This window comes from Equus quagga, chromosome 7 (assembly GCF_021613505.1).
Source record: "Equus quagga isolate Etosha38 chromosome 7, UCLA_HA_Equagga_1.0, whole genome shotgun sequence".
In the NCBI taxonomy this organism is placed as follows: Eukaryota; Metazoa; Chordata; class Mammalia; order Perissodactyla; family Equidae; genus Equus; species Equus quagga.
In genome coordinates, this window is record NC_060273.1 from 120,324,371 (window position 1) to 120,331,877 (window position 7,507).

The following is a 7,507-nucleotide window of genomic DNA, read 5'->3' on the forward strand; positions in this document are numbered from 1 at the left end:
AGCAAGGAAGGTTGGTGAATGTGTATATTTGTATTTCTTCCTCCAAATGAAAACAGTGATTTTCTTTTCAAGGATGTAATTTAACAGTTTGATGGACACAGTTTTGGACCAAGATTAGGAAGGCCAATTATAAGTCCTGGGTCTGGCCAGCAAGAAATCATTAAGCACTAACTGCATACCCTACATTATACTAGCAGCTACAAATATACCAAAGGAATCAAATGCATGGCCCCCGCTTTCCAGACCATAAATCAGAGGAGAAGACACATACATGTTAATTCAACAAGTGTAACTGACTATACTTTACTCCATGCAAGGAACTGAAGGGGAGGAAGGCAACCAACAAGTCTCTGTTATCAACAAAAAGCTAACAAAGAAGTTAACCAGTACCTGCTGGTCAAGCAGAAAGCCATGAGGAATATCATTGAAAAATTACAAACTAGATGCTGGCCCAGTGATGTAGTGGTTAAGTTTGTGTACTCCACTTCAGTGGCCTGGGGTTTCTGGGTTCGGTTCCTGGGCGTGGACCTATATACCGCTCATCAAGCCACGCTGTGGCAGCCTTCCACATACAAAAAATGGAGGAAGACTGGCACAGATGTCCAGCAAAATCTTCCTCAGGCAAAAAGAGTATGATTGGCAACAGATGTTAGCTCAGGGCCCATCCTCCTCACCAAAAAAAAAAATTACAAACTAATTCTCATTGGAACCCTAGGAGAGAAAGCTGGTGAAATCGTGGAAGTCTTAAGGAAACAGGTGGCATAAACATAGATGAAGAGAATTTTACAAAAAACAGACATTAGTGCATTCACTAGTGAGGAGGGAATTGAAAGCAAAGGGTCCAAAAGTTTCCAGAATAAGTTACTCACTTTCTTGATAATGACTGAATCTGTTTGTTCTTCCCATCAAATTAGTTTTGGTGACATGAAATGATGACTTATGGATTAATGACCACCCCAGTACAAAGAACACTGAAAATTCTTCCTTCAAGGTTTCCGATGGTAACCGTAACTGAGAAATCTCAAGACTGAAAGCACCACAAGGACATTACAACCAACAAGAGGTGCCCCTCCCACCATGACCCGACCCACCCACATGTGGCTGTGGAGCACTCGAAATGTGACTAGTCCAAACAGAGCTGTGTTATAAGTGTAAAAAATACACACTGGACTTCAAAGACTTTTAGGGGTTTTTTTCACTTTTAGTTTAAAGAGAAAAAATTAAATATATCAATATTTTTTATATCCATTACCAGTTGAAATAATAATAGTTTTTGATATATTGAGTGGAATATACATATTATTAAATTATTTTAACATTATCTTTTTATTTTTTACCATGGATACTAGAAATTATTGGAAAGTGCTAGTCTCAAGGCATTTTGAAGAAGAATTATTCTCTGAAGTATTTCATGCTAGAAAGGAAAGATAACATTCAGCAATGTGCACTGGTATTTTAATATGATTATCTGATATAAAAAGTCTATATAATGAGCCACTCAATACATTCCTTCCAAAAATGCACAGCTAGGAAACAAGAGCATCTCTTCTGATAAGCTGAATCTCCTGCCGCCTCTGATCTGATAAGTGGCACCCGTTTTTATGCGTCCCTTTTTCTGTGACTGACAGAACGCTTGAGCCTAAAATTCAAGTTACTCAACTGCAGGCTTTCTGGAGAGGGCCTTGGTTTTCTGGCTCAGTTTTACCCCACTCCCTGTTTATTACTTGCCTTAGTTCTGCCCCTTATTTAATGGTTCTCTTGTAGGTTACAAAAAAGCTTTCTGAAACTAAGAAGAGCTAAATAGAAAACAGGAGCGTGAATGAGCCTCTTGCTACACAGTCAGGGAGATGCCACCCTCCAGAGCACGGGGAGATACACGATGTCTGTGGTCCTTCTCCCATTTACAGGTGTGAGGTATGATGGATGGTTAACAACACCGGGCCAGTTCTCACAATGGGATCATAAATACAGAGCTGACCCCATCCATGGCTGTCACCCAAGGGTCAGTGAGATAGACAGGCACAACATTCAAAGGCCATCGTGAACCCTGAAGTTATGCATGCAGCTGTAGGTAATATGGTATCAAACCAGGCCGCAGAAGGAGGACTATCTAGTATATCTAGAAGTCAGGCAAGCGGTGGTCGGCATCAGATCTGATCGTATTCTGTGAGACACCACAGTGTGGAGTGAGGACTCAGAGACGGCATCCTAGAATCCAAGGAGACCTAGCAGAGGCCTTGTCCTGTAAACAGAGAAGGGGACAATTTCTGTGACTACGGGGCCACATAGGCCCCTGGAACTGGGTCAGAGTCCTGGCATCTCAGATCCAGTGGACCACACAGATTTGAGTTGAGAATAAGCAGTAACACGGGAGCCCAGCAGTTGTAGCTGGGCCACCAGATGTACCCACTGAGGAAGAAAAGGTCAAAGGCTCTAAATATGCTTCCTGTTGTTGTTGGGTTTGGTCCAGGGACTGCTGGGCTTGGCTGCAGGTGGGAGCATTGATAACACTGAGCTCAGCTTTGCTCAGGCAGACGTAGGGCAGGGAAGGGAGATGCTGGCGTACCTCTCTCCTCACAAACTGGAGGAATGATATTGCGCCTAGGCAACTCTTATTCCAAAATTGCTGTTTCAAGGATATTCAGGCTACTTAGAAGAAAACACTTCCCAAATCTATGAAAAAGCCACTGCTTCCTGTTAATCCCAATTCCTCTCCCAAAAATGCTTGTAATATTATTCAATCGTTTTACAGATCCAGACCAACAAAGTACAATCTTAAGGTTGTAGGAAAAGTACAGAATATGTGGAATGTTATGTAACCTTAAGAGTCCTTATAATAAATTTATTTTAAAGAAACAAATAAGAATAAGAAATAAGTAATAATTTTCTCAGATATAATTATACTCAGATATAATTTTCTCAGAGATAGGATAGGATACAATCATGGCCCTTTGAAAATCAGGACCACACAGTCACCACAAATTACCAGAAGACAAGAAAAAATATTCTAAGTCAGCTATACTATTGACATAGTCTTATATGTTTTCTTCAAAGGTTTTGGTACAAAAATAAATTTTTATTTCAGAAAATCAAAATTCATAAAATGTTAAAATGTAAAGTGAAAAGTAGTACACAATTGGCCACAACAAAAAAATGAGGAAAAGTCTCAGGATCGGATCAATAATAAACGACCTGTTAAATCTGAAATATATTATCTTTGTCTTAACAAAATTCAAAAAACTGGATCAAGACCCTATCACTTCATCAATTTAAAAAAATAAAAAAGAATGAGTTCAAAAGATAGAAGTGTGGATTTTACAAAGTAGATGTTGGTAATTTCAAATTGGCTATAATGTTGATAAAGGAAAATGACACAAACCAAAGCTGCCTATAAACACACCTTGAGATTCTATTTCAGGGAGTCTCACATCATATTAACACTCTACAAATGTCTTCTGTCCTTTGAGTATTCCCTAACACACACAGGGACAGACTCAGACCCTCCTTAGTCCAAGGGACACCACAAGGAGGTCTTCCCGAGACTGAGAGGAGGGGAGAGCTTCTCTAACAACACCAAATAAAATCAAAATATCTCCAGCTTATGTGTTGCAAGCTCACCTATTCAAGGATTTGTGAAATTTAGACACAGCCTAATAAAAATTCTAAGACAACTGAGTTGTCACAATGTGACAAGAGCATACATTTATATTGATTGGCTTTTCTAGTACTGCCTACTAAATACCAACAAAACCAAAATATGTCCCCCAACATATCAGAAATAATACATTTTCTACTTAGTTCCAAAGGGAAAAAAAAACTTTTATAACTTACGAAAACTCTAAATATGTGACAATCTGTCACTGAATTAAAATAAGTTACAGTAACAAGTGACAATGTATGTATAAAACCCACTGCAGCTATGTGTTAGTCTTCACATACAAAGGCTATTTCTAAACCGGTCAGAGGAAAGCTTTGGCTGACGGGTGCTGATGGCAGGATAGGGCCGGAGAAGAGCCAAAGCTGTGTGTAATCCAAAACTCATTGATATTTAAATTTGGAATGGCTCTTTGAACTTACATTTGAACACGCTGTGAGAACACCAGACTCCTGTTACTTTATATGTGCTCATTCTTATAAAATGTTTGCCTTGTATGGTTAAGGTATTTTCCCGAGGCCCTAATGAGTACGGTACATCACTCTGGAGTAGGGGTGGGGGAGGGTCAATCACAAGCATCCTGCAAATCCACTGCTCATACACACCCTCCCAACAGAAGCAGGACCCGACTGGGAAGGTTTAGGAGATAAGGCAGTAGTAGAGACCTTGTCTCTTGACTTGAGAATGGGAACAAGGTATTCCTCCATACATACACTCTATAGTACTTCCCCTTAACTGAGTTTTATTACAATGTATTGTAATTGGCTATCTAGTTCTTTATATCCTCCATGAAACTGCAAGATTATTAAGAAAAAAATTTATTTTGAAATAATTAAAAATTCACAAGAACGTGCAAAGAAATGTACTGCGCTGTGTACACTTCCCCCACCCCACTTCCAACCCCCAGTGTTAGCATCTTACATAAATACAATATCAAAACCAGGTCACTGACATTGATATAATCCATAGAGCTTATTCCTGTTTCACCAATTGTACATGCACTTATTGCTGTTTGTGTGTGTGAAGAGCTGTATGCAACTCTATCACATGTGTGGCTTTGAGCAAGCACGGCCACAATCAAGACACTTAACTGTGCCATCACCACAAGACTCCCTAGTGCTGCCCTTCTGTGTCCACACCTACTCTCCCTCCTCCCCTCTCACCCCTAGCAGCCACTCATCTGTCCTCCATCTCTATAATTATGTTACTTTATGAATGTGTATAAATGGAAATAAGCAATACAGTATCCTTTTAAGACAAACTTTTTTTCACTCAGCATAATTTCCTTGAGGTTCAGCCAAGTTGTTGCCCATAGAAACAGTTCATTAGTTTTTATTGCTGAATAGTATTCCATACCAAGGATATATCACAGTCTATTTAACCACGCATCCATTGATGGACATTTGGGTATTCCCAGTTTGGGGTTATTAGTAATAAAGCTGTTATGAGCATTTGTGTACAAGTTCGAGTGTGAAAATAAATTGCAAGGTTTTTAAGGGGATAAATATTATCTTATTCATCACTATCTCCAACACTTTATACAACACATAGTATAGCAAGTATTCAAAAATATTCATTGAAGAAATGAATGAATGAACCACGAAATTGCCAGAAACGACAGAAAATAAAATAGGACTCATCTTGTGGGAAATACAATTAGTTGGGAGGGAAAAAGTCAGCAGGAGGTCCTGGAAGTTGCACTGGCAGTTTTAAGACTATAGCAGAGTTTCAAAGGACACATACTTCAATTACAATATTTTTTAGTTTGTTTTAAATACTGAGCTTCATATGAAGATGTTGTTTTGGCTAATAAGCTATAGCTGAACTTTTTTTTACAAGCAACTGGGGAGACTTCCTACTCTAGCCAAAATGGACTAAGACGGGCTGGATGTAACCTCCTTCCTAAAACAGTAACAACAATAACAAAACTCTGACAAACTACATGAAACAATAATTTTTAAGATATGGGACATAAGGCAACAAAAAGCAGTGATCCCTGAGAGATGAGAAGCCAAGGAGGAGAATCTTATGATTTCCCCGCTTACTGTCTTCAGGGTTTCTCAGCAGCGATCCAAGAAGGGTAACTCAAGAAGAGGCGGGGGAGGTAACCCAAAGGAGGCAAACTCCCCGAGTTGAGGAAATAGAACTGAAAGTACAGGAGAAGGAGGCGGCTACAGGTCACAGGACAGAGCACCTGGCAAGAGCTGCTGCAAAGAGAAAGATCTCCTGAGATTTGCAAAGAGTCTCACTAAAGAATTTAGCAGAGTTCTGATCTGGGCAAACGTGGGAAGTAACTGCCCAAGGCTGTGGGTACTCCCTAACCCTAATAAATGGGTCTAAGCAAAGATCAATACCTGTTAACACCAGAAAAAGAGAGGGAACCAGACGTCTTGCCCAGCTTTCTCCAAATGACTTTGGTCAAGTTCCTAGTCTTAATTACCAATTAGTAGAAAAGATACAGGACAGAGGAGCTTATTAAACAATTCCACAGGAACGCATCAGCAAATACAAACTATAGAAAGCTCTACAGCACAAGCAATCCAATTTCCTCAACAAACAAGGAAAAATAAATACAGGGGAAACCTGTAGATTAAAAGAGAAGAGAAATATCAACCAATTGCAATGTATGGGTCTTATTTGTATTCTGTTTGAAACAGTAAAAAGCATTTATAAAAATTTATGAAACAATTAGGAAAATTTGACTATTGATTGTACACATTTGATAACAATAAGGAAATATTGACTTTTGAGGTGTGGTTCATTTTTTAGAGTGGTTCATTTTTCCAGTTAAAAAACAAGTCCTAATCTTTTAAAGATACTTACTGAAATATTAAAGGATGAAATGATGCTATATCTGGGATTGGCTTCAAAATAATTTTGGATGGGGGTGGGAAGCAGAAATGGGAGATGATGAAACAAAATCGCCCATAAGATGACAGCTCTCAAAGGTAAGTGTAGTTGTATGGAAGTTCATTACACTATTCTCTCTATTTTTTAATATGTTTGGAATTTTCATAACAAAAATTTGGATAAATAAACTTAAAAATACATAAATACATAATAAATTGAGGCAGTGATTAAGGACTCAGAGGTCACAGCCCACGTTTCTGAAGGAAAACAATTTCTCAGACATAGAGATAGTAGAGATGATATATTACAAGGACACTGAAGACTTGATTTGTAGGATTCTCTTAACGGAGGACCTGTTTTCTCCATACAGAACACTGGCTTTTAAGCAAGGATAGATCTTTTTTCTGAAAATAAATCTGGCAGAATGTAAGTGGTTGACTACCTAATTGAAGACACCAAAAGACATCAAAGAGGACCAAAACTGGGTCTCTAAATGTGGTTGTTACTTCTTCCTGTTATTTTAATAAGGCTGGGTTTATGAGAAGTCTAAGAGAGCGCATGACTGCTATTCTTCCAACAGCATCCTTGCGATACAATTCCTCCAAGTCAGTTTTGCCATTCCCACATATCCTGTTTGCTTCTTGCTCTCAACTCCACTTTCCATTCACACTTTTTAGTTTTTTTGGCTTTGAAGTTAGGGAGAGGAATCTTTGGAGATGTCCAAAATTTTTCTCAAGTCAAATAATTCATTAGAAAGTATATTTTATCTAGAATCTGGTTGTTTTGCAGTCGGAGGGACACTCAGTAGCTTGTCTAAGTTTCTGCCAAAAGAAGTCTGCTTTCTCTTCTTAACTTACCCAAATCCTACCCATCCAAAAGGATATGCCCACATCCAATAAATGGAGTTGCTAAGAAGATTAGTGTTATATCTCCGATTTAAAAAATTCCTCATGGGGACTGGCCCCATGGCCGAGTGGTTAAGTTCGCATGCTCTGATGCAGG